The following is a 26,457-nucleotide window of genomic DNA, read 5'->3' on the forward strand; positions in this document are numbered from 1 at the left end:
TGTGTGTAAAAGGCCGCTTTATTGGAGACAGGTGCACATTACAATTTAACAACCTTGGCCGAAACGCCTTCCAAAACTAAACCTCACTAAATATAACATACCTAACCCCGCCCCCCACCCCCTCCCCTAAATTCCTTCGAGCCCGCCCCCGCCCGTACAAATACAACATTACAACAATATCAAACATTACATTCCTGTATAACCCCCCCAACAATCTCTAAATACAAACCTTCCGTTAAACAAACTCCCCTGCCTGCCCCTTTACAGCTATCGGCCCCCAAACTGTGTAACCGAACTAAACTTACCAACCTATCCTTTCCCTGTCGATAACCCAACTCAACAACATAACTCCACCAACCTCCGGTAAAACTATCGAAAATTCACCATAACCCCCGCCACCCAGAAAGAGGGGGGCGGTGCAACTACCCTCCCCTCTTTCTGCCCCCCAACCAAAAAAGAGGCTTTAAACACCACGAGCCTGATTCTGCACATTCAAGCACCGAGACAAGACCTCCCGAAGCTCCAACAAATACAAATCCATGCCCAACCCCGACAAATGAACCCCATCCCCCCGAAAAAATTCCACCGCCTCAAAACGAATATCTTTGTGCGTCACTCTCCCAAAACCCAGCTCTCTGCAAAACCTGGAGATTTCCAAATTCACCTTCCTCCGGGACCTGTCAATCGCCCTGGGATTCTTTGCCCCTCTCCACACCCGCCGCGGGACCAATTCTGTCCAGAGAACGTGACAACCCGACCATCTCTCCTTCAACAAAGCCAAATCCCGTTTCATGGCACGCAATAATACCACTCCTTTAACACTGCAAAGATCATTCTCCCCTAAATGTAGCAAAAGAATATCCGGGCATTGACCCTTCACCATGGCTTTGTTCAAACACGGAATCAGCTCCCTCCAAAGCATACCTCCCTTTCCTTTCCAGATCAAACGAAACAGGCTATCATTAAAACCCAAACTCCCCCCAAAATAACTCTTGCACGCTTGGACGTGTGCCCACTTGACGAAGGAATGCCCCACAATCCACACCGTCAACTCCTTTGTACGTGGCCCAGCCACCGAACCTGAAAAGAAAAACAAGAATGAGACTCAAGCCAAAGAGGTGGACGCAAGCGCCTCCGCTGCAGGTTCTCGCACATATTTGTTAAAACAGTCGGATGACCAGCGCCCCAAGCGCATTATGTCGCCCTGAGACCAACCCCGATTATGCGCTTCAGTTGCCGCCCCAATTCGAAAAGAGTGCGTCCCAAACTGGGCCCCATCTAGACCCATACACTGCAAACCCTTACGCAGCACCATGCGCAGCTGATAGTCCGTGACGCGCGCCCCATTCATATGCCTGAAAACCAAATCGCCCCCATCGCCCCCTGATAATATCTTCCATTGCCTTGCCAAATGCAGCGGACACGTGCAACTGGGGGCGCCTGCCTCTAACCAAACCCCCGTACCCATCCCCCTCTGGTCAGTTTTCGAACTAGTCAACCAAATGTTTACACCCGTGTCCGAAAAGAAAACGTCCTGCCAACGAATGCCCTTCTTTATCTTGGTCCCGAGGAGCTCGGAAACCCGAAAAGCCCCAAAAAACATGAACACCATAAGGGTGGCAAACAACGAAGCCTCAAAATCATCCCTGCAAACCGCAGGCAAAACTGTCAACAAACGAGCTAACATCTGCCAGGAAATAGGTAAACGGGACATCACAGTTCCCCCCCGCTCCCTAGACCAGCCCTCGAGCATCCTGCGTCCTATTTCCCCAGCAGACGGGGAATAGCCCCAGAAAAGCTTACCCATAAAAGAAATCCCCGCTAACTTCCCCGCAATGGTGACTCTAGACAAACCCTTGTCGATGAGATCAAGGATAAACTGAACTACATCCTCTGAACTGCGCCACCCTTCTTCCCTCCTACGCGCTCCTGAAGCTAAAAATTCCTTCCATGCCAGAGCATACGCTGCACGAGTTGACGCAGACAGAGAACCTACCACCAGCTGAAATACCCTACGTTGCCGACAGACCAGAGGTGCTCCGGCATCGGGGTCGGTGTCCTGTCCGCCTCCTTGGCCAGCCCACGGAACCTCTCCCACTGCGAACGAGACAAAGCATCCGCAATGTCATTGTCCACACCTGGCACATGCAAAGCCCTGAATGCAATATCGTAACGCAAACAGCCCAACACAAACACCCTCATCAATTTCAAGATCTGCTCGTCCCTAGCCGACTGCCTATTAACGATTTGCACCACAGCCATATTATCCACACGAAACAGGACCCTCTTATGTTCCAGCTCCTTGCCCCAAATGGTCAGCGCCACCAACAGCGGAAAAAGCTCCAAAAAGGCAATGCTCCGCCCACCATTCCTCCACTCCTGCGGCCATTTCTCTGCACACCAACGCCCTTGCCAGTAGATGCCAAAACCATCACTGCCCGCTGCATCTGAAAACATTTGTACGTCCCATTGCACATCCTCATCTCTGGCCAGTGGAACTCCGTTAAAGGAGTGTAAGAAAAAGGACCACATGCGCAGATCTTCCTTCACACCTGCTGACAGACGCACATGATGGTGAGGTAAATGCTGACCCGCCAAAGCCCGGCCCAGACGCCTACAAAACGTCCGACCCGCCCGTAAAACCCTGCAAGCAAAATTCAAATGGCCTAACAGCACCTGAATGTCCTTCACTGTCACCTTCGGCCGTGCCAACATCAAGTCCAGCAACGCCAACATTTTGGATTTCTTATCCTCGGGCAAACAGGCCTGCATTGCAACTGAGTCCAGCTCAATACCCAAAAAGGAGATAACAGTATCAGGTCCCATTGTTTTCTCCGGCGCCAAAGGCACCCCCAATTTCTCCATAATCTCCTGAAAAGACTCCAGAGCCTGCCAGCACTCCGCAGAGCCCGGAGAGCCCACAAAGAAGAAATCATCCAAATAATGGGTGACCAAGCTGTGACCAGTGCGATCCGTGAAAAACCATTGCAAAAAAGTGCTGAAAAGTTCAAACAGAGCACATGACACCGAGCAGCCCATTGGTAGGGCCTTGTCCACATACCATTTACCCTCAAACTGTATACCCAACAACGGCCAATCGTCCGGATGAACCGGTAGCAGCCTGAAAGCCGACTTGATATCACACTTTGCCATACCTGCAGCTGCGCCCGCGGTCACAACAAGTGACATAGCAACGTCAACTGAGGAGTATGACACCGAAGCAGCGTCTTCATCGATAAAATCATTGACTGACGACCCTTCAGGCCATGACAAATGTTGAATCAGTCGAAACTGCCCTTCCTCTTTCTTGGGCACCACACCAATAGGGGAAATGATCAAATTATGAACTGGCCACTCTCCAAAAGGGCCTGCCATCCTCCCCTCCTGCACTTCTTTACACAATTTTTCACGCACCACCAGAGCGTGTTCTGAGGCGGATTTCAAATTATCCGCCCACCTTCTCTGCCGGGGCCCGTGGTACCCCAAATGAAAACCCCACCTGAATCCATCAAGAATTGTCTGCTTTGCCACCAAATCCCCGTAACCCTTCAATGCTTCCTCAAGCTGAGCCAATTTAATTGGCGTAGGAGCCCTTTGGCCCAGAACCCTGTGCGCCCCTACCTCCCCGACCACCTTGTGACTACTGCGCATTGCTAGATGTCCCTGCGCCTGCCTGCTGCCCTTGCTGACCGCCTGGTGGCCTAACGCCCCAGCAATTGACGAGAGAGTGGCGCTTGCCGCACTTGGAACACTCGTGCCTATATTTGCAGTACTCCCGCGTACATAGGCCTTTGTTGAAATCCCAACAAGCTCCGACCCCAGTTTGTGACGCGGCTGAGCCTCCCACCCCACCCCGGGTGGGCTTGCCCTGAAAGGGCCGGTAAACGAGAGGCAGACCACTAGCCGTGAAAATAGTCTTACCTCCTGGTGCAGCCCCCATGGTATGCTGCCACAAATCATTATCAAGCTCACCCCACTTTGCCTCCGAGTCCCAAGCCATGCGGGCCCTAAATTCTTCATCATACTGTGCCCAAGCGTACCCATTGCCTGTAATCTGGGCCTTCCGTATGACGTCCATATACTTAAATATGGCCACACAGCGCTCGGGACATTTTTCACAGTAGACACTGGCATAAATTAAAAATGCCGCCGTCCAATTTTCAATCGTCAGCGGCACCTTAGGGCGCTTCGCCAATTCATACTCCTCCTCCTTAGAGCCCTCCTTAGACCTCACCTCCCTGTGTAATAGCTTCAGAAGTTCCACATATTCGCCCTTCCAAATCCGCTCCTTGGTCGCCAACATTAAATGGGCGCCTAAAGGCTTAGTCACCCCCATATAAGGGAGCTTCTTAATCTTTAATTCTTTACTCAGAGGCTTGTCCTTACCCTCACTTACCTCCGTATTTGACCCAGTCTCTACCTTAGCCCCCAGAACCGCTCCCTCTGACCCCGTACCAACTCCTGCATCTTTCACATATTTTCCTCTATATAGCCTCCCCTCCAAAACACCCCCGTCCCCATCTTCCCCCGACCCCACAGACACCATAATAGGTTTGGCCCGTGGTTTAGCACTCTCACCTGGCTCTAAGGAGGGTGTGCGGACCGACTCCGACCGCCTCGCCGACCTCTCAGAATGATCCCTTGGAGGATGCGCCCTCGCCGGCGGGCCGTGCTCTCCTTTGGATTTCGCCACCACTGGCTGTGCAATGTGTGCCGCACCAGACACCTGTAACATACTGCGAGAAACATTAGAGTGACCCCCCTCCTCAAAACCCCTTATTTCCCCTTCTTCAGGGCTGTCCTCCTCATAATCAAGCAAGAGTGGCTCATCCACCATCAAATTTTCTGCAGCAAATTCCACCACACGGGCCTTACCGGACCCAGAATTATGCCAACCGGCCTCCGCGGCCTTAAAACCAGCTTGTGGGGGAGCCGACTGTACACGCCGGTCCTCACCCCTACTTTGAGCCACATAACCATCCATCTTGTTTGAAAAATCCGACCATCTTGACCGCCGTGACGTTGGGGCCAGCGAGGCCGCGCCGGACCTTCGTGAGCTGGCCGCGACGGGATCCCCCGTTGGTACGGAATGTGCCGCGCAAGGCCTCACCCTCCCTTCTCCTCGGCGATACTGGGCCGCACCTCGCCCTACCGAGTCCGCTGCGCTGCTACTCTTCTTGACCTGAAAAGAAAAAGGTTGGACTGGTGTGCTGGGACCCTGCAATCTAACCGCACCGCCCGCCCTATGCTCACCTGGAAAAACTTCCCTAGACTGCCGACCCCCAGAAAAACCCGCCTGCATCCTACCGTCCGCAAACGCCGGCGACACACCCTCCTCATCCCCACTCCAATCCAGCATAGCCTGGACCACCGCAGACGCCTCTCCCGTCGCCCGCGACACCCCGCCAACCCGCGAACTGCCACGTGCCCCAACCCCCGACTCCAAATCTCCCCCGCGCCTCCGGACCTGGAAAGAGCCCGACGTTGCTTCCCCCCCACTCCCCCGAACCTCCTCAGACCAGGAGGGAAAAATATCCAGACCGTCCCAAGCCAACTCTCCCCAGCTGGCTCCAAATCCCCACACACCATCACTTCCTCCTCGCCATCCCCCACACTCGCTCCTGCCCTACCCCGACCTTCCTGAACCCCCAGCGAACAAAAACCCTCCCCACGCAAAGACACAGAGGCCCGCGGGACCCCGAAATCCCCAGAAAAAAGTAACTCCTGCTGAGAGCCCCACCCCCCCACCTGGGCCCACTCCCCTTCCCCCATAGAACTCGTCCCTACAGACCCCGGCCCGCCCCTTGTAGATAAAGGGGGGGAAAACAATAGCGGGCTCTCCCCTCCCGTGGCCCCCACCACACCTCGCTCTCCTTCTTCCCTAGACCCCTCGAAAACAACAATGCCCTGCCCCACGCTGTCCTGCTCTACAAAGGCATCCTGCAAAGAACGCGAGGCCACCTGCTGGGCCCTCACGCCCCCTGCGCCGCCAGCTCTGGCACCCGCCTCCCTGACAGAATACGCGCGAGGAGAACAGGCGAAACGCGCCACACGCGCGACCTCTCGACCCGCTCCGCGCCCGTCACCGCCCTCCGCCTCCGACCTATACAGCGCCGGCGCCTCAGGCAAAGAAGAGGAACGCCTCTCATATACGCGCCCTCCCCCGCGCCTACCCCTCACCGCGGGGGAAGAATACGAGCGCCCCGCTGAAGCCGGCCCCCTAAACGCTACCTCTTCCGCGCACCAGCCCTCCCGACCCTCCTCACTCACACCTCCCAACTCCCTCACCGGTACGGGCGCCCTCCGCTGTACGCCGACAGCTGGGGCCGCCCTCCGAGCACGCTGGCGGCCCCGTTCACTCACCGCCATGGGCTTCATGCGCTTCGGCGAAGTACACGCCGCCACTGCCGCCGCTACTCCCGCCGAGGCCCGTCGCATGGGACACGACGGCCCCGCCACCTCACCCACGACGAGGTCCATCCGGCCCGCCTCACTCAGGAGCCGTAGGGCTTCCAACACACGATAATCACCTTCAGCCATTACTAACAGCAAAAATAGCACTGATCAACACTAACTGACCCTGACAAAAAACACACAGCACTAGCCTAGCTCCCAGCCACCAGGTCACCAAACCTAAATTGGTGGCCGGGAGCAGGCGCCCAAAGCATTTATACCTGGGCTGAATTTAGTTGGGAAAAAGGAGCCCAAATTCAAAAAAGGCCGCGCGGGGCCAGACACGCCCCCCCACACGCCCCCTCCCAAACTGCCCGGGGGCGGGGACTCCCTTCGGTCGCCACCTCCCCCAAGCCCCCCGTGCGTACTGGGCGACACAGCAGAGGCATAATTAAGAACCTAGATTTATTTCCATGCTGTGCAGTCAAAGTGGGGCGGGAGCGAGAATGCCTTGTAAAGAACTACCACAGATCCTAGGACATCATAAATGTGGTCACTGCAAGGTCTGTGAATATACCATGATTGGAATCCGCTTTAATCACTATGGAAAGACCTATTCTCTTAATCACTTTACCAACTGCAATAGCCAAAACGTGATTTACGCCATCAGATGTCCATGCCAAATGATATATGTAGGTCAAACTACCCAAAAAGTCAAAAATAGGATCCAACAACATCAGAGCAGGATCAAGTGCAAATCACAAGGAGCTCCACTAGTTGAACACTACACAAACGCAAGACACACATACCAAGAACTGGAGTGGTGGGTTTTAGGAAAAGTCACACTACACAGAAGGGGTGGTAACATGGGCACTTCTCTTAACTATAAGGAATGTCGTTGGATCCATCTCCTTGATGCAACCAATTCTGGTCTGAACGAACATGAGGAGACTTATTTGCAAATGAGTAAGCTCTAATCTCATTGCTGGTCATTTTCCTTACCTCTTCAACTGCTTTATATGCCATTTAGTTAAGTAAGACATATCACTTGGATCTTTTCCCTCTTGCAATCCTGGCATATATATGAACTTGACTTTTTATTAGCATAACATGTAGACATTGTTTTATACGTCATATGTCATTATCATCGTCATGTTATTGTAATAATGTACATCATGAAACTATAATGTATACCGTGCAGTCCAATCATTTGGGATATTGTCATGTATACTGTGGGATTATCCAGTTTGAATTTTATGACGTTTTTATAACTTATATAATTGAAACATCCGTATCTTCTTACACATGTAATATAATGGCCCGTATTTGCTTTGCAGTTTGACTATGTTAGAAAGCTCATTGATAGGCACAATGTGAGGAAATCCCGTGTCACGATCTATGAAACTTCGTTTGCAATGTACAAATACTACATTTGAAGACACATGTTTGGCTCTCATTCGCTCTGCATAATCCCGTGTCACGAGCTATGAAACTTCGTTTGCAATGTACAAATACTACATTTGAAGACACACGTTTGGCTCTCATTCGCTCTGCATAAAATTGTCCTCTGCCTTTGGAGTACCTCATATTGCACAAGCCCATTCCGTTTTCAATCACTCCGTACGAGTCCATTCCCGACTAATCCACCCCGGGTTTTCCCGATCGGCCTACCAGTTCAGGTCCCCGCACGTACACGGCCCATCTGATCACGTCATATAGTCGGCTCTAGCGAGCGCTCGCTGTCAGTTGCAGCTGAGCCTTTGACGGATAAAGACTAAAGACGTCCAGTTCGCGGACTCGAAGTAAGTCTTTTCCCTAACGTCAGGGCTTTTTCAATCAGTTTCACTACGATGGTGTGAAACCACTGTGCCGTAATTGCTTTACCTAATGTTACTTCCCAGCGTTCGGTAATTTTAACTCCTTTAAAGTTGTTTCACTAACGTCATGGCTCTTTCGCTCAGTTTCACTAAGATGTTGTGAAACTACTGTGCCGTAATTGCTCTACCTAATGTTGCTTTCCAGCGCTCGGCATTCCTACAACTTAGTATCCTTGTTTAACGATTTTGCTACAAGTGTCTAATTGCCTCCGGTATGGCCCCCATTTTTTAAGTGGTAACATTGGGGGTATGACAGTCCTTCACATGTACTAGAAACAGCTTAATTTATGCTGTTCCTTGCATTGATTGATGTATAAATGTGTACATATGTCCTTAGATATCTCGCAAGCGATTATTACCCCTTCTAATTTAACCTCCTTGGCAACCTTAATCATAGTGCCCCCCCTTTTTGTCCGCAGTACGTGGCGATTGTTGAGACAGCACCACTCTTCTTTTCAAATCAAAATTACCGTCCTACAGGTACGTGCCTTTCTTTTAAACCGGGTATACTTTAATTACGTTGACACGTAGTCTGTTTAATCCGTGCAACAGCCCCTCCTCTTTAATTTTTGCAGAATTTGAACAGAATTTACCACCAAAGTTGATGTCGGCCCCCTGCATAAGAGACACGAGGAATCTATTTCCAATTAATTAAATCGCTTTCCCAGGTGAGCTATATTGCCGCATAAGGGAATTTAACCATTTCCTTTACATGTGACGCACACATTGCCCTGACACCAAACTCTTTGCGCTTACAGGTCCCCAACCTATTCCTTGTCCTGATGAAGACCCCCTTTGATGCATACTAATTGGCACAACCATATTGGGTCGAAACGTCGACGTTACCTGTCCTATGCTTCCATGCAAATCCACATATAGAACAAGGAAATCACAACCTATAGTGGCCTATGTACTTCAAGCCGGATCTGTTTGTTTATTATTTCTATGTATTGTCTATTGTACATATCTGTTATATGTGATTTTTTGTTTAAGCAATCACTGTTTCACCAATTGTTCCATTTTGTATGTGTATTCTGGTTGGTTCACCCTGTAAACACTTCGGTGTTTTCATTACAATAATTAATACTATTCCATCCAGCAACACGAATTCAGTTCTGTTTCTTTGGGTCTGTGTGTGTCCTGTACAGTTCTAAAGTGTATTCAGTACATGTCCAAGCTAGTTTGCTTACTTCCCGACAGAACCATTGTTCTTTGCTTTCACGATTACGCCCAGGTTCTGAGGGTTACTGGGTTGCCCCATTATCCTTAATGGTTATCCAGTGCAGGTCTTTACCTGCGAGGGTCTTAGCACATTCATTGTGATTTCTCCATATCAAGAATAGATTATGTCAGAAAAAGAAACATTGACCTACAGTGAGGAATACATTAATAGACTAATACAAGAGCAAGCTGATTTTGACTATTTAGGCACTGGCCTAACGCCTATAGACACCACTCTTAATGATAAATTGTCACGCTTAGAGAGATTAGAGAAGAAATTGATCCGAACAAGACTACATGGACACTTACTAACTAAATACCTGCAAGCCAACATCATCCCAAAAGGACTACAGGTCCGTAACGAGCCGGCCATCTTCATTGATCTGCCAAAATTCCGTGAAGGATTTAGTTTTGTGGCTAACAACTGTTCTCGTCACTGGATGGTGCTTGGGGTGGAAACTGCCCTTGAGTATGTGAAAAAACTAATCCTAGAGATAACGGAATTGAAGAAAGAGATCTTGGAAGATAGAAATCTGAAGAATGCAAAAGAAGCTCTAGAAAGAGCAGAAAAAGCTACATCCGAATTCAACACGATTACATTGAATAAAAAATTGGAAAAACTAGCTAAGGATATTAAGGCTTATGACAAAAAGGCCACATATCCATACACTAGTGACGATTATTATATCCAAGACTCACAGGGCTATTACACTAATAGGAATAGACAATATTCCCGGAGATTCGCTACTTTCTCTAACTCTTCTTTTGGGAGTGGTTCAGAGAACGAGTCTGAAAGAGCAAGTACCAGTTCCGATCCTCGTCCATACACAGAGGGTACTAATTTTCAACCACTTGAGCCAACTTTCCAACAAGGCCCAACTTACCAACCACGCACTAGATACCAAGACAATTTCGGACCAGCCAACTCGGCTTTTTTAGGGGAACCCACTTGGACCAGTCGAGATCAGAATTGGGGGCGACCACCCAGATGGAATCAAACACGTGGAAACCAACGGGGCAACTCCAGGGTGCGCTTCCAAACCCAACCACAACAGAACCACGGGGAAATTTGCACCAGACGCCAGACCTATCGGTGGTAATTCCCACACCAGATAATACCTCTAATCACAATATGGAAGACTTAACCACATGTCAAGGAACAACAGAGATTGGTATGAATGTGAAGGACCCTGTATTGAACATCTCGAAATACTCTCTGAATAAAGCAGAGCATGACATTTTAGCAAGAGGTCTGTCCTTTGTTCCCACCTCCATTCCAAACTCTTTTAACATCAAGCTGGAATTGCAACAATTCTTCAGAAAGATCCGCCTAAAATACTTCTTTGTGAAAAATGAAAGTTACAAAAAGAAGATGACTGCTACAGAATTTCGTCCGCCCTCCACTTTCACACCGGCCTCTCACTTAATGAATGATAAGATCTTGGCCTACGAAAAGGTAGTGATGAGTGAAGTTATGGAATTACTGAGTAACACCAAGTATATTAAACATAACATCACCAAAGAAGAAAGGCTTGCACTTTCGACATTGAACAAAAATAAATCCATCATTATCAAGACTGCGGACAAGGGTGGAGCCGTAGTGGTACAAGACACAGAAGACTATATAAAGGAGATCAACCAACAACTCAGCTGTCCGGACAGTTACACAAAGATCCCATGTGATCCTACTAAGGAAATTGCGAAGCTAATCCGTGATCTTACTACTTCCGGTATGGAACAGGGATTCCTTTCAGAATCTGAAAGTAAATTCCTTAACAAAACCAACCCAAGGATACCTACCATCTATACCATCCCTAAAGTTCATAAAAACCTACAGAAACCTCCCGGAAGACCTATAGTATCTGGCTGTGGCTCCATCTTGGAACCCTTGAATCAATACCTCGACAGCTTTTTACAGCCGTTTGTTTTGGAAACAAGATCATTCATCAGGGATACTATGCACACTATCCAATTGTTTGAAGGCCAACCTTTTGACAGCTCTTTGCAATTGTTCGTAACTCTGGATGTATGTTCACTATACACCAGCATACCACAAAATGAAGCCATAGAAGTCATCAGGAGCGTACTAGACTCCCGTCCAAAACCACAATGGGTTCCCACAGACTTTCTTGTCCAACTATTACAAATCGCAATGGAGAAAAACTACTTCATCTTCCATAACACATTTTATTTTCAGTGTAGAGGAGTAGCTATGGGGGCCGGATTCGCGCCGAGTCTAGCGAATCTGTATATGGACCATTTTGAGGACACAAGCATCTACTCTGTACTGAATCCTTTCATTGACAATATCACAGCGTGGAAGAGATACATTGACGATGTTCTTATGTTATGGACAGGGTCAGAAGCCCAACTAATGTCATTTGTCGCATGGTTAAATTCTCGAAACTTGAACATTCAATTCACTATGGTACACAATAATGAGTCTATTCCCTTTTTAGACCTTACATTGGAAGCGGAAGAGGGAAGTATTCTGATGTCTCTATACAAAAAGCCCACTGATCGTAACACCTTGCTACAATACAATTCTCATCACCCGAGAAACCTAAGGGACAACCTACCGTACGGACAATTTTTAAGATTGCGACGCAACTGTTCGAGAAGAAAAGACTACTTCAAGGAAACGGATATACTTATTGGCAAACTGAGGGCGAGAGGATACCCAAAGGGACTTCTCAATAGATCACGCAAAAGGGCCTGGTACAGGCCAAGAGAAACGCTTCTGGAAGTACAACCCAAAAACCGAGAAATGGAAAAACTTATTTGTGTTACAACATTCAATACTAGAAGTAACGAGATAAATAAAGTTATTAAGAAGTATTGGAATTTGGTTGGATCAGACATTGGCTACACTGAAGCCCCCCTGTTTGCTTTCAAGCGCGCAAAAAACATCAAGGACTTTGTTGTATCCTCGTATCTAGAACCACCACCTACACCAAACATAAGATCTCTGCTCCAACTACCACAGATCCTAGGACATCATAAATGTGGTCACTGCAAGGTCTGTGAATATACCATGATTGGAATCCGCTTTAATCACTATGGAAAGACCTATTCTCTTAATCACTTTACCAACTGCAATAGCCAAAACGTGATTTACGCCATCAGATGTCCATGCCAAATGATATATGTAGGTCAAATTACCCAAAAAGTCAAAAATAGGATCCAACAACATCAGAGCAGGATCAAGTGCAAATCACTAGGAGCTCCACTAGTTGAACACTACACAAACGCAAGACACACATACCAAGAACTGGAGTGGTGGGTTTTAGAAAAAGTCACACTACACAGAAGGGGTGGTAACATGGGCACTTCTCTTAACTATAAGGAATGTCGTTGGATCCATCTCCTTGATGCAACCAATTCTGGTCTGAACGAACATGAGGAGACTTATTTGCAAATGAGTAAGCTCTAATCTCATTGCTGGTCATTTTCCTTACCTCTTCAACTGCTTTAAAAGGCATTTAGTTAAGTAAGACATATCACTTGGATCTTTTCCCTCTTGCAATCCTGACATATATATGAACTTGACGTTTTATTAGCATAACATGTAGACATTGTTTTATACGTCATATGTCATTATCATCGTCATGTTATTGTAATAATGTACATCATGAAACTATAATGTATACCGTGCAGTCCAATCATTTGGGATATTGTCATGTATACTGTGGGATTATCCAGTTTGAATTTTATGACGTTTTTATAACTTATATAATTGAAACATCCGTATCTTCTTACACATGTAATATAATGGCCCGTATTTGCTTTGCAGTTTGACTATGTTAGAAAGCTCATTGATAGGCACAATGTGAGGAAATCCCGTGTCACGATCTATGAAACTTCGTTTGCAATGTACAAATACTACATTTGAAGACACGTGTTTGGCTCTCATTCGCTCTGCATAATCCCGTGTCACGATCTATGAAACTTCGTTTGCAATGTACAAATACTACATTTGAAGACACACGTTTGGCTCTCATTCGCTCTGCATAAAATTGTCCTCTGCCTTTGGAGTACCTCATATTGCACAAGCCCATTCCGTTTTCAATCACTCCGTACGAGTCCATTCCCGACTAATCCACCCCGGGTTTTCCCGATCGGCCTACCAGTTCAGGTCCCCGCACGTACACGGCCCATCTGATCACGTCATATAGTCGGCTCTAGCGAGCGCTCGCTGTCAGTTGCAGTTGAGCCTTTGACGGATAAAGACGTCCAGTTCGCGGACTCGAAGTAAGTCTTTTCCCTAACGTCAGGGCTTTTTCAATCAGTTTCACTACGATGGTGTGAAACCACTGTGCCGTAATTGCTTTACCTAATGTTACTTCCCAGCGTTCGGTAATTTTAACTCCTTTAAAGTTGTTTCACTAACGTCATGGCTCTTTCGCTCAGTTTCACTAAGATGTTGTGAAACTACTGTGCCGTAATTGCTCTACCTAATGTTGCTTTCCAGCGCTCGGCATTCCTACAACTTAGTATCCTTGTTTAACGATTTTGCTACAAGTGTCTAATTGCCTCCGGTATGGCCCCCATTTTTTAAGTGGTAACATTGGGGGTATGACAGTCCTTCACATGTACTAGAAACAGCTTAATTTATGCTGTTCCTTGCATTGATTGATGTATAAATGTGTACATATGTCCTTAGATATCTCGCAAGCGATTATTACCCCTTCTAATTTAACCTCCTTGGCAACCTTAATCATAGTGCCCCCCCTTTTTGTCCGCAGTACGTGGCGATTGTTGAGACAGCACCACTCTTCTTTTCAAATCAAAATTACCGTCCTACAGGTACGTGCCTTTCTTTTAAACCGGGTATACTTTAATTACGTTGACACGTAGTCTGTTTAATCCGTGCAACAGCCCCTCCTCTTTAATTTTTGCAGAATTTGAACAGAATTTACCACCAAAGTTGATGTCGGCCCCCTGCATAAGAGACACGAGGAATCTATTTCCAATTAATTAAATCGCTTTCCCAGGTGAGCTATATTGCCGCATAAGGGAATTTAACCATTTCCTTTACATGTGACGCACACATTGCCCTGACACCAAACTCTTTGCGCTTACAGGTCCCCAACCTATTCCTTGTCCTGATGAAGACCCCCTTTGATGCATACTAATTGGCACAACCATATTGGGTCGAAACGTCGACGTTACCTGTCCTATGCTTCCGTGCAAATCCACATATAGAACAAGGAAATCACAACCTATAGTGGCCTATGTACTTCAAGCTGGATCTGTTTGTTTATTATTTCTATGTATTGTCTATTGTACATATCTGTTATATGTGATTTTTTGTTTAAGCAATCACTGTTTCACCAATTGTTCCATTTTGTATGTGTATTCTGGTTGGTTCACCCTGTAAACACTTCGGTGTTTTCATTACAATAATTAATACTATTCCATCCAGCAACACGAATTCAGTTCTGTTTCTTTGGGTCTGTGTGTGACCTGTACAGTTCTAAAGTGTATTCAGTACATGTCCAAGCTAGTTTGCTTACTTCCCGACAGAACCATTGTTCTTTGCTTTCACGATTACGCCCAGGTTCTGAGGGTTACTGGGTTGCCCCATTATCCTTAATGGTTGTAAAGAACTTGAGCGGCAGTGGAAGGCGCCACAGCCCCTCCCGGTACCCCATCCCCACGCAGAGCACTCATGGTTAGGCAGCTTTATGTAGTAAAGACTAGAGCAGCCGATTTTAGAGATGGTTATTTATCCAAATACATGACGGATTCGTTTTTAACTAGTATAGCATCCTCCCCTGTTTTCATACTGCCGCAGTTACAAACACAAGCATTACTGACAAGGGCGGGGGTCTGGCAGGAAGATACAGACAGCTGGGCCGTAAAATAAAAAATAAGAAGCATGGTATAGAGGGCTCCTGTCTCCCACCTGAGTAACTGTTCCAAGAGACGGACTGAAGCATAACTTAATGAGTTAACAAAGCGTAACTTTCGGGTATGTCATATCAGGCTTCAGTGCCCCCAAGGTTGGTAGGCAGCGAGACCCCAAATAATTTGAATAAGGGAAATGCAGCCGAAATAACTGCATTACATGGTAATAATGGTGAAGCCAGACTACCTGTGGCAAGACTGCCTCCTTTTGGCATCCCACTTGGGGCTGGGAAGTAATAGTTGAATCAGTAGTTAGCATTTGCAGGTTCAAATCCCACCAATTGTCAACTACTGGGCAGCAAGCGCTATAATCTCCCACAACTGTCAGCAAGCTCACTAGTGCGGCCCATTGTTTTACAGTACTACGGGAAATATTATGGGCACTGGATGAGGTAACACAGGAACAGCCTACACACGCCGGGCAGACGTGGAATTGTGGGCAGGTTATAGGAAGACCCTCCTGCGTCAGTTGAAGACGCAGAGGGGTTTTCTGGTGAGGAAGGAAGGGAATGGAGAGCAGGGGGAGCTCCCTCCGATCGTAAAACCGTAGGTAGCGTGGTGGAAGAAACCCAGGAAAGATATACAAAAGAGAGTAAATTTACTAGAGGTTGATGAACGGCTCACACAGTGTCCTTGGGATGCCTCAGGGCAGGGGCACTGAGGGAGCTAAGGACGGCACACAGCCACATGCAGAGTAGATGAGATGCTCCCACGGGTCCCTTGGGATGCCTCAAGGCAGGGGCACTGAGGGAGCTAATGATGGTCCACAGCCACAGGCAGAGTAGATGAGATGCTCCCACGGGTCCCTTGGGATGCCTCAAGGCAGGGCACTGAGGGAGCTAATGATGGTGCACAGCCACAGGCAGAGTAGATGTGACGCTCCCACAGGGCCCTTGGGATGCCTCACGGCAGGGATACTGAGGGAGCTAAATGACAGGACACAGCCACAGGCTGAGCAGATGAGATGCTCACACACGGTACTTGGGATGCCACATGGCAGGGGACCTGAGGACCAGGCGATGGGCCAACAAAGGGTCCAGGGCAAGCGGAACGGCACTTGCAGTCCAGGCAGGACCTGACGGACACCCACCAAATTCGGTAGCAAGTTGAAGCCTGAAACCGCAGACACAGAGTCCCGGCCAAAGGGGCACCTCGCAAAATTATACTGGTTGGGAGCAAATAACAACAATGAAGGTACAAAGACAATGGAAGTTTACAATAACAGGGATGTTATGTATGAACAATGAAATTGCAAAATGTACAACCATGTTCTGTCTGAATAAACTGCGACCTTTTAAGGCACCAAATCATGTTGTCAGTGGTGTGATGTAAAGGTAAAAGAGACGCAGTTAAGTGGGCAAGGGGAGGAGGGGGATTCGCCCCTGGGAGGGGTTGAAACCTGGACAGGGGAAGGCGCAGCCGGACCCACTGGGGGCCCAGGGCAAATGCCGCCCGGAGGTGGGAAGCTCTCCCCCTGTCCCGAAGCCTGCAAAAGGAGGGATGGCCAGGATTGGTTGCCTCAAGATAGCCAACAGCCCTGCCAATCAAGGGGAGAGTTGGCAAGCAGCTGGGGGGGGGGGTTAAATAGGGGCACAAGGCTCTGACTTTGCCTACCACCCCCCTCTGCAAGGTAGAGGTTTAGGTGGAAGAAACCCAGAAAAGATATACAAAGGAGAGAACATTTACTAGAGGTAGCTGGAAGGCTCACAGAGTGTCCTTGGGATGCCTCACGGTAGGGGCACTGAGGGAGCTAATGATGGCACAGAGCCACAGGCAGAGTAGATGTGACGCTCCCACAGGGCCCTTGGGATGCCTCAGGGCAGGGATACTGAGGGAGCTAAATGACAGAACACAGCCACAGGCTGAGTATATGAGATGCTAACACAGGGTCCTTGGGATGCCACATGGCAGGGGACCTGAGGACCAGGCGATGGGCCAACAAAGGGTCCAGAGCAAGCAGAACGGCACTTGCAGTCCAGGCAGGACCTGACGGACACCCACCAAATTCGGTAGCAAGTTGAAGCCTGAAACCGCAGACACAGAGGCCCGGCCAAAGGGGCACCTCGCAAAATTATACTGTTTGGGAGCAAATAACAACAATGAAGGTACAAAGACAATGGAAGTTTACAATAACAGGGATGTTATGTATGAACAATGAAATTGCAAAATGTACAACCATGTTCTGTCTGAATAAACTGCGACCTTTTAAGGCACCAAATCATGTTGTCAGTGGTGTGATGTAAAGGTAAAAGAGACGCAGTTAAGTGGGCAAGGGGAGGAGGGGGATTCGCCCCTGGGAGGGGTTGAAACCTGGGCAGGGGAAGGCGCAGCCGGACCCACTGGGGGCCCAGGGCAAATGCCGCCCGGAGGTGGGAAGCCCTCCCCCTTTCCCGAAGCCTTCAAAAGGAAGGACGGCCAGGATTGGTTGCCTCAAGATAGCCAACAGCCCTGCCAATCAAGGGGAGAGTTGGCAAGCAGCTGGGGGGGTTAAATAGGGGTACAAGGCTCTGACTTTGCCTACCACCCCCCTCTGCAAGGTAGAGGTTTAGGTGGAAGAAACCAAGAAAAGATATACAAAGGAGAGAACATTTACTAGAGGTAGCTGGAAGGCTCACAGAGTGTCCTTGGGATGCCTCACGGTAGGGGCACTGAGGGAGCTAATGACGGCACAGAGCCACAGGCAGAGTAGATGTGACGCTCCCACAGGGCCCTTGGGATGCCTCACGGCAGGGGTACTGAGGGAGCTAAATGACAGAACACAGCCACAGGCTGAGTATATGAGATGCTAACACAGGGTCCTTGGGATGCCACATGCCAGGGACCCTGACGAGCAGGCGAGGGGGCACCAAAGGGTAAAGGGCAAGCGGAACTGCATTTGCAGCCCGAGCAGGTCCTGACGGACACCCACCAAATTCAGTAGCAAGTTGAAGCCTGGAACCGAGGACACAGAGGCCCGGCCAAAGGGGCACCTCACGAAACTATACTGTTTGGGAGCAAATAACAACACTGAAGGTACAAAGACAATTGAAGTATACAACAAAGGAGATGTTATGAATGAACAATAAAATTGCGAAATGTACAACCATGGTATGTCTGAATAAACAGCGACCTGTTAAAGCACCAAATCATGTTGTCTGTGGTGTGGTGTAAAGGTAAAAGGGATTTAGTTAAGTGGGCAAGGGGAGGAGGGGGACTTGCCCCTGGGATGGGTTTAAATCATGCAGGTAGTCAAATGGCCAAACCTTAGGCAACCCTCACTCACTTGGCCATTCATATGAGTACGTCAACGGCAGAGACATAGTAGTCACCGTCTCTGTTAGAATCCGGGTTCTCTGGTTGGCACAGGTAGGTACTTGTGACAAGCAGGGAACCTTTCCTCTAGTCAGGGTAAGGGGTTACACTCCTAAAATAACCCCTGCTCACCCTCTAGGTAGCTTGGCGCGAGCAGACAAGGCTTATCTCAGAGCGTTATAGGTTAAGCATTCGTGAACACATACAGTAACCAAGTGACAACACTACAAATGGACACCACACAGGTTTTATAATAAAAATAAGGATTCTTTATATAGAGTTACCACAAGACCATTAAACGACAAAAATACACAATACTTAGATGATAGAAGGTTGCTTAGTTCTCTTAGTTCTTAAATGCGACACTTTAGGTCAATGTACCTTTTAGATGCGACACGCAGGGCAATGAAAGTGTTGCAACGATGTTGCTGTGATGAAGTTATTGGTGCAAAGAAATAAAGACGTGAAGATCTTCCAGATGCGTTACGCTTCTCCGATGGTTGCGAGAAGACTCGACTCGATGCGTCAGCTGCAGCGGTGTAACCCTTTAGGCGATGCGACGACAGCGGCCTTTGCAGCGGCACTCTTCTCTGACGTTTGCGAGATGATTACGCTCGATGCGATGCTGCAGTGGCGACACCCCTTTACGCGATGTGACGACAGCAGCTCCAACAGTGGCACGCTTCTCCATGGATGCGAGGTGCTTTTCTTGATGCGGTGCAATGCGACAGCTACGATGGCTGCGATGGCGACACGCTTCTTCCTCGATGCGAGACTCTTCTCTTGATGCGGTGCGATGCATCAGCTACGATAGCTGCGATGGCGACACGCTTCTTCGGCGTTGCGAGACACTTCTTGGATGATGCAAGACACTTCCGCTCGATGCGATGCTGCAGCGGCGACACACTTTACGAGATGCGATGACAGCAGCTCCGACGGCAGCACGCTTCTCATTCTTGAGTCGCGTTTCCAGCTCCTTGCGACACGCAGTCCCTCAGAAGGCCCAACAACAGCAGCAGGCACTTCCAAAGAACTTTGAGGAGCTGGGGGGTGAAGTCTGTTGTTCCTGAGACTTCAGCAGGAGGCAAGCTCTATTCCAAGCCCTTGGAGATCTTTTTAAGCACAAGTTGAAATAAAGTCTTTGTAGTCTTTCTCCTCTCCTTCAGCAGCAAGGCAACCACTGCAGGCCAATCCCCAGTTCAGGGACAGTACTCCTCCTTACAGCTTTCCCGGTTCCTTCTCCTCAGGCAGAGGTTCTTCTTGTCAAGCAGGATCTAATTTCTTGGGAGCAGGGTCCCAATACTTATACCCCTAATTCCTTTGTTGCTCTGGGGTAGAGGAGCCTTTGCCCAGTCCAAACCAGTTCCTGAGCACTTTTTTGACATGACTCTGACTTTCTATTTAGGGTGCAGGGCAGAGACATCAGCCGCTCCACAGGAGGTGGAGCCAGCATTGTGGTGGCAGAGCACAGTCCTATTCAGAGTCCAGGTGCACTCCTCCCACCCATCTGGAGGTCAATCTCTCTATTCACCACCAGGCTACCTAGCCCTGCCACTCTGGGTTTCCCCAGCCCTGTCACTCACACAAACCAGACAGGCAGACACACATCATAGCAGAGGCGGGCTGAAATGGTTAGGCAAGCAAATACCAACTTTCTAAAAGTGGCATTTGCAAACACAGAATATTAAAACAAACTTTACTAAAAGATGTATTTTATTATTCTGAGTTCAGGCATACTAAACTTGAATTTCTACCATGTTCCCTGGGTCTGTTAGGATCATAGGATGTAACAATTCTAACAGCCCATTCTGGCCTATGGGAACAGGTAGCCTTGCCATAGTGAAAAACGAAAATGGCTGTAATTCACTATTAGGACATGCCACACACATCAGGGCTTGTCCTACCTTATGCTTACAATGCACCCTGCCCTTGGGCCTACTATAGGGGTGACTAATATGAAGTTAAGGGAAGGTTTAGGGACTGGGAAGTGGGTGTACTTGCCCAGTCAGCATGACAGTACCAGACTGCACGCAGGTTCTGCAATGGCATACCTTAGAAACATTTTACTAGGCTGCTTCTGTGGGTGGCACAACCAGTGCTGCAAGCCCACCAGCAGCATTTGTATTTACAAGCCCTGGGCACTCTTGGTGCACTTTACTGGGGTCTGACAGTAAACCAAAGAAGCCAATCATGGAATCCAACCAAAATATACATTTTAAATAGGGAGCACTTGCACTGTGGCACTGGTTGGCAGTGGCACAGTGCTCTGAGCAGTCAGTCAGTGATTCTTTATTCGGTGATTAGAAAACACCATAAAAGCACATATATACAGACAGTTAAAATACAATTAAATCATTACCAAAAAACCCTGACTGGAATTACATACAAAGTTAAAAAAAGACTAGGAAAAACAATTCCTTTTGATAATGACAATCAGACTTGCCCTCTAGTTACCCTCAATCGTACCGCGACTTTAATAAAGTTCATAATACAACATAATCTAAAAAAATTAGAGCCTCTTTAGCATGTGTTAATTTGGCTTTCTTTAAAATTCCTACTAAAAATCTACGCCTAGGCATTGAATAAAAAGAGCATAAAAGTACAAAATGAAGGGTGTCCTGCGGAGACCTATTGTCGCAGCCGCAGGCACCCTTCTGCTCAATTGGAAATATAAAACCTGGTGGATCAGCCAGTAAATAAGGTAAAAAATTGAGCCTAAAACGAGACATTAAAAATCTATCCTGGGCATTATACATGAGATAAAGATACGGCTCCATTCCCTCTGTGTTTTTTACAAAGCTATGGGCACTCACAGTACATTTGGTCCCTTCAACCTCTGCTCTATATGTAGTTCTCTGGGCCAGAAAAGATCTCTTGATGGACACCTTATCTTGAGGTACAATCGTTGCGGGATTTGTAATAAGGTCCTTGTGACCAAGGCTTTCCAAACTAGTCATTACATATTTTTGCCATGGTATACTCATGCTTTTATCCCTTCCCATGCAGTCACTTAGAATTTGTCTGCTCAAAGTTGCCACAGGATTTGTCCAGATTTTTAGCCATGCCAAGATAGGTCTGAGTTTAACCAAATCTTCTAAATATGGCCTCCCTAATTCTCTATGGGCTATTACAGCTGGGGTACTCTGCGGTATTTTCAAGATTGATCGTAAAAATTTGTTTTCCTCCCGCTGTAATTGCTGGATGTTCACAAAGCCCCATACTTCAGCACCATACATGGCCTTGGAACAACAGATGGAACCATAAAGATTCATTGTTTGTTCAGGGGACCATCGGCCCACCCTCCGCCCATAGCCTGCAATAGCACCATTGGAGGATATCAATTTACAGCAACGTTCCTCCACCAGAGGGTTACATTTTAAAGGGCCATCAAATAATAAGCCCAGATACGAGAAGGACTGTACCTTTTCTAGTGTGTGGCTTCCTATCTTGTAAGAGAAACTGGTACAAGGTTTATTGCCCGCCAACATTACATATGATTTGCCCAAATTAACCGACAGGTCTAAGGTTTCCATGAACTTGACAAATCCGTCTATTAAAACCTGTAGACTCTTTGGGGTACGTGCAAGTAGGACCGTGTCATCCGCGTATAAAAGTATCGGGATGGGACGTGATCCTACGCTTGGGCAATCAGTTTTTAAGTTAATCAGGGACTGCTCCAAATTGTTAATGTAGAGTGAGAATAAAAAGGGGGCAAGAATACAACCTTGCCTCACCCCGCTAGAACATGGGAAAGATTCTGTTAGCCCCCCGGCCATGTTATAGCGTACCACCGCAGTAGTGTCCCTATGTAACTCCCTCAAGATGTTAATCAATCCCAAGTCTATCCCCAAATGAGTCATCATGGCCCAAAGTTTATCCCTGTTCACGTGGTCAAAGGCAGCTGCCAAGTCCATAAACCCCAAATAAATAGCTTCATTACTGGCTTTAGTATATTTCACAACCAGCATATACAAGTTCAGGCATTGGTCACTTGTGGATCTCCCTATTCTGAAGCCATACTGAGTGTTCGAGATAATATTATTCTCCTCAGTCCACTCAGTAAGGCGATTAAGGATTACCCGGCCCAGTATCTTAGGTGACACATCAATCAGTGAGATTGGTCGGTAACATTGTGGATTGTCCCTATTGCCCTTTTTAAAAATTGGGACAATTATGGCCGTAGACCAAGTTCGGGGTAAGCCACACCTAGTGGCAGCATTTATCACTCTGGTGAGTATTGGGGCCCATAGCTCAACGTTACTCAAGAACAAATCCAGTGGAGTCCCATCGGGGCCGGGGGCCTTGTTTTATGTCAATCCCTCAATTCCCACAATGATTTCATTTAGGGTAAAGTCTGCTGCCTGCCCCTGCTTTACAGTCTCCCCCTCCTCTGGGTCAGATTCTATTCTGTGGTTATACAGACCCTTAAAATGTGTGAGCCACTGATCCGGGAGAATATTTGTCCCGATCTCGGGGGCATTACTGTCCTGGAAACATGGTTTATTAATTATTCTCCAGAACTCGGTGATGTCCCTCCTTTCTGCAGCCTCCCTTAAGTCTGCCCATGCTTCTCCCTGGAGAGCTGCTTTCCTTCTCTTGATCTCCCTATTGTATGTGAATCTACACTGGGCTACTTTTTGTTTGTCCCTTGGCCTTTTTTTGAGGCTACATTTAAGTTCCCTTAGGGCACGTGAACAGTCCCTATCAAACCATCTTGGACAATTATTTTTCCTTGTCGGGGCACTTAATTTTAAAAGCCCGTCTACCAGGCTAGTTATTTGCCCGAATGCATTGAGTAGCGTTAGCCCCTCTACTGTGGAATCAAGGCACTCATCAATTGGAGTTTTCCCTATATCCATAAGAGATTTATAAAAAGTTTCCCCATCTATTTTTGACCACCTAAGCCGCCTACCCTGGTCCGTTACCCTCTGAGAGGTGCCACCCGGCTGTTCCCTCCTGTGCTGGGCCAGGTGAAAAAGCTCCATTACCACGGGGTTGTGGTCACTAAATGGACTCCACTCAATCCCTACAGATATAATCCTATTTTTTAGGAAACTGGATATTAAAATATAGTCAATAAATGACGAGCACCCTCGGCCCTTAAAGGTGGGGGGAGCGCCCCGTCCGTCTCCAGGTCCATCATGTTCATCGTGTGCACCAAATCATAGGTGTCTAAAAATTTGCTAAAGGCCATTCCTTCTTGTGTATGGTCAAAGTGGGGTCCATTCTTCACTGGGCAATGTGCCCAATCGACATCAATGGGAAATAAGGACGGGCAAAGATGGCAATTGAAGTCGCCCATGACTAGAATAGTTGGAGCCGGTACCCCCTTACTAGCTTCCAACTCTTGGTTTAGTCTATGATCCAATTCCTGGGGGAATGGGTTATTTTCTCCTGTTGTCCCCGTGTTATAAACATTAAACACAATCAGCCTTAGTCCTGTGCTCTGAGCAGCTAACACCAGCAAAACACATGAGGCACAGCGACAAAAAAGTGGAAGGGAGACTCACGCCAAGGTGCCAATCTAACAGTCTCTGACATACTTAAGGCCCATTCGACCTTAAATGAGGCAAGCGGACCTTCAGTATGGCAGAAAGAATACTCCATTGCCTTTGCGACAGAGTATCCTTTCCACCATACTCTAAAAAATGGGCCAAAGTTACCATGCCTTTTATGTAGATAATAAATAAATCAGGGAAAGTTACTTTCTGTTTTAGAGGAGAAAACGCAGCAGGGCCTTTGCCAGGCACAGAATTGTATGTTCAAGATTTGTATACTTAGACTCCTTTGTAGAATCTCAAACACTGGACAAATATATTCTTTAATAGTATTAGGTACCAGGAAATGTTTTCACCTTTTGTGGCAATATTGTTTTCAATGCAAGATCATGATGCATTGGACTCCCTTCCTAGTGCGGTGTTAATTTCACATTTCCCCCAAAACCGATATGTTTCATGACCCCTTTTGATCTCCCGCCCATCCGACCTACAGTTTTTTATCTCTTTCCTGTGCAAACATATCACACAATTGCTAGGCAATAAAAGATGGAAGAAGGAAAATCAGTGCTTACACAAATCAATCCTGCTGAAGATGTGTGTATTAGATTTAGGCATCAGTTTTATATGTCATTATTTCGAAGTAGTAAATAGTTAGCCAGGACCAGACAGGCCGTAGCTGACATCAGGCGTTTCCCCAAGAGGCTGGAAGGGTGGGGGCCGATTTTGCAGTGGTCGGGGCCTTTTTTTGTTATTGGGGGCCGGTTTTGCAGCAGGTCTGCTATATGTCGGCCCCCAGTAACAGAAGTAGCTGGTCCATCAACATTGCCAGGCCTGCTTTGGTTTCCCAGTCCGGCCCTGTAGTTCGCAAATTCAAGTTCCTCAATCTCTTTGGAAGCATAGCAGCAGAGATCCCCTCTGACACAAAGCAATTACTGGACCCTATCAATCTCAAATTTCAACTTCCTTTCTGCCATGTCAATAGATAATTTTTCCACAGCGATAAGCCGCCAGAAACGTGTACACCACAATGCAATAGGAGGGAACGTGTTTTACCTAGTAAGATGTCACAGTTGTTTTGTCAGCACCAAACAGTTTCATAGAAATATTTTGTCAGCACTAGTTTGAAGTTTCAATATAGATTGTCTCACCCATAAATGAATACTGGATACATCCAGAAAAATCAAGTAGCCTAGAATCTATCCCAACTCATCTATTGCACTTGTACAAACTGGTTGATATGAGGACATTCCTACCATATATGTTTTATGTCTCCTATTTCATCTCATAACCTCCACCACTTGGGGATCATCTGGTGGTAGAACCTGTGAAGGTTTGCAGGGTAACAACTGGTGGTCTCTATCTTCTATTAATGAAACTCTAAGGCAGGCGTAAATCAGCACAACTATACCTCTGGAACCTGTCACTCAATGAACTGTTCAAAGGGGGATACATTCCTATTTGCTGCCTCTTTCAGCTCCAGATGCATCACCCAATGGTGCAGCTGGGTGTAGCAGAATCTTTCTGTTTCCTGTGCATCAAACTCTTGTTTGCATTTTTCAAACAATGAATCTTTCAGTTGCAAAATAAGTCAACTATCATTAAACAGTCTCTTTCTTGCCATTGTCAGGGCGGGAACAAAGGAGGTGTTCAAATGTATAGGTGGGTGCGGGTAGGAAGTAGTGATTTGGAGGACGGGCTTCCATATGAGATCCCACTTTGAAGGGTCTCTAAAAGTTCTATCTATATGTAGTACCCCCACCCATCTATCTACAGGCTTGCACATCGTTTTCTATGCTATGCTTGGCTGTCCCGCACCCCAGATGAATTTTAAAAGGCTTTTGTAAATCTGTTAATAAGTTTTGGTGATATCTATAGGAAGGGCCATGAAAAGATACATTGTTTTATGCAGAATTGTCTTTTTTTTAATAAAATGTATTACACAGAGCAAAGAGATTGGTAGAAATTGCCACCAATGTAGTCCCCCCTTTACTGATGCTAAAATAGCTAGGAAATTAGCTTTATACAGATCAAGTATTTTAGGGGTGATACTGATACCTAAGTATCCAATAGAGTTTTCAGCCTAGCGAGCCCTTCAGAGCATCTACTTTCATGTTGAAGAGCATCAGATTTAATATTTTGGAATTACATATGAATATTTTGAAGCACAATATTCCTTCATATTCAGTCAGCCTAGAAGCTCATGTAAGGGAGGAAGTGAGGAGCCCAGATTCGTAAGTGTTCGTAGAATATCATCGGCAAACAGAAGC

The 26,457-nt window shown here is 47.2% G+C and overlaps 1 long non-coding RNA gene across 1 annotated transcript; it reads right to left on the bottom strand.

The window, feature by feature from the left end:
- Positions 1–634: 634 nt before the first annotated feature.
- On the bottom strand, positions 635–4,757 carry LOC146820877 (uncharacterized). The gene is made up of 3 exons (XR_014962637.1): positions 4,579–4,757; positions 1,997–2,097; positions 635–1,080 (listed from the first exon to the last, which is right to left on the bottom strand). It is a non-coding gene; the product is annotated as an uncharacterized LOC146820877 (long non-coding RNA).
- Between the last annotated feature and the right edge of the window lie 21,700 nt (positions 4,758–26,457).

The sequence above is a fragment of the Triturus cristatus genome, chromosome 6, assembly GCF_964204655.1.
Source record: "Triturus cristatus chromosome 6, aTriCri1.1, whole genome shotgun sequence".
Lineage (NCBI taxonomy): Eukaryota > Metazoa > Chordata > Amphibia > Caudata > Salamandridae > Triturus > Triturus cristatus.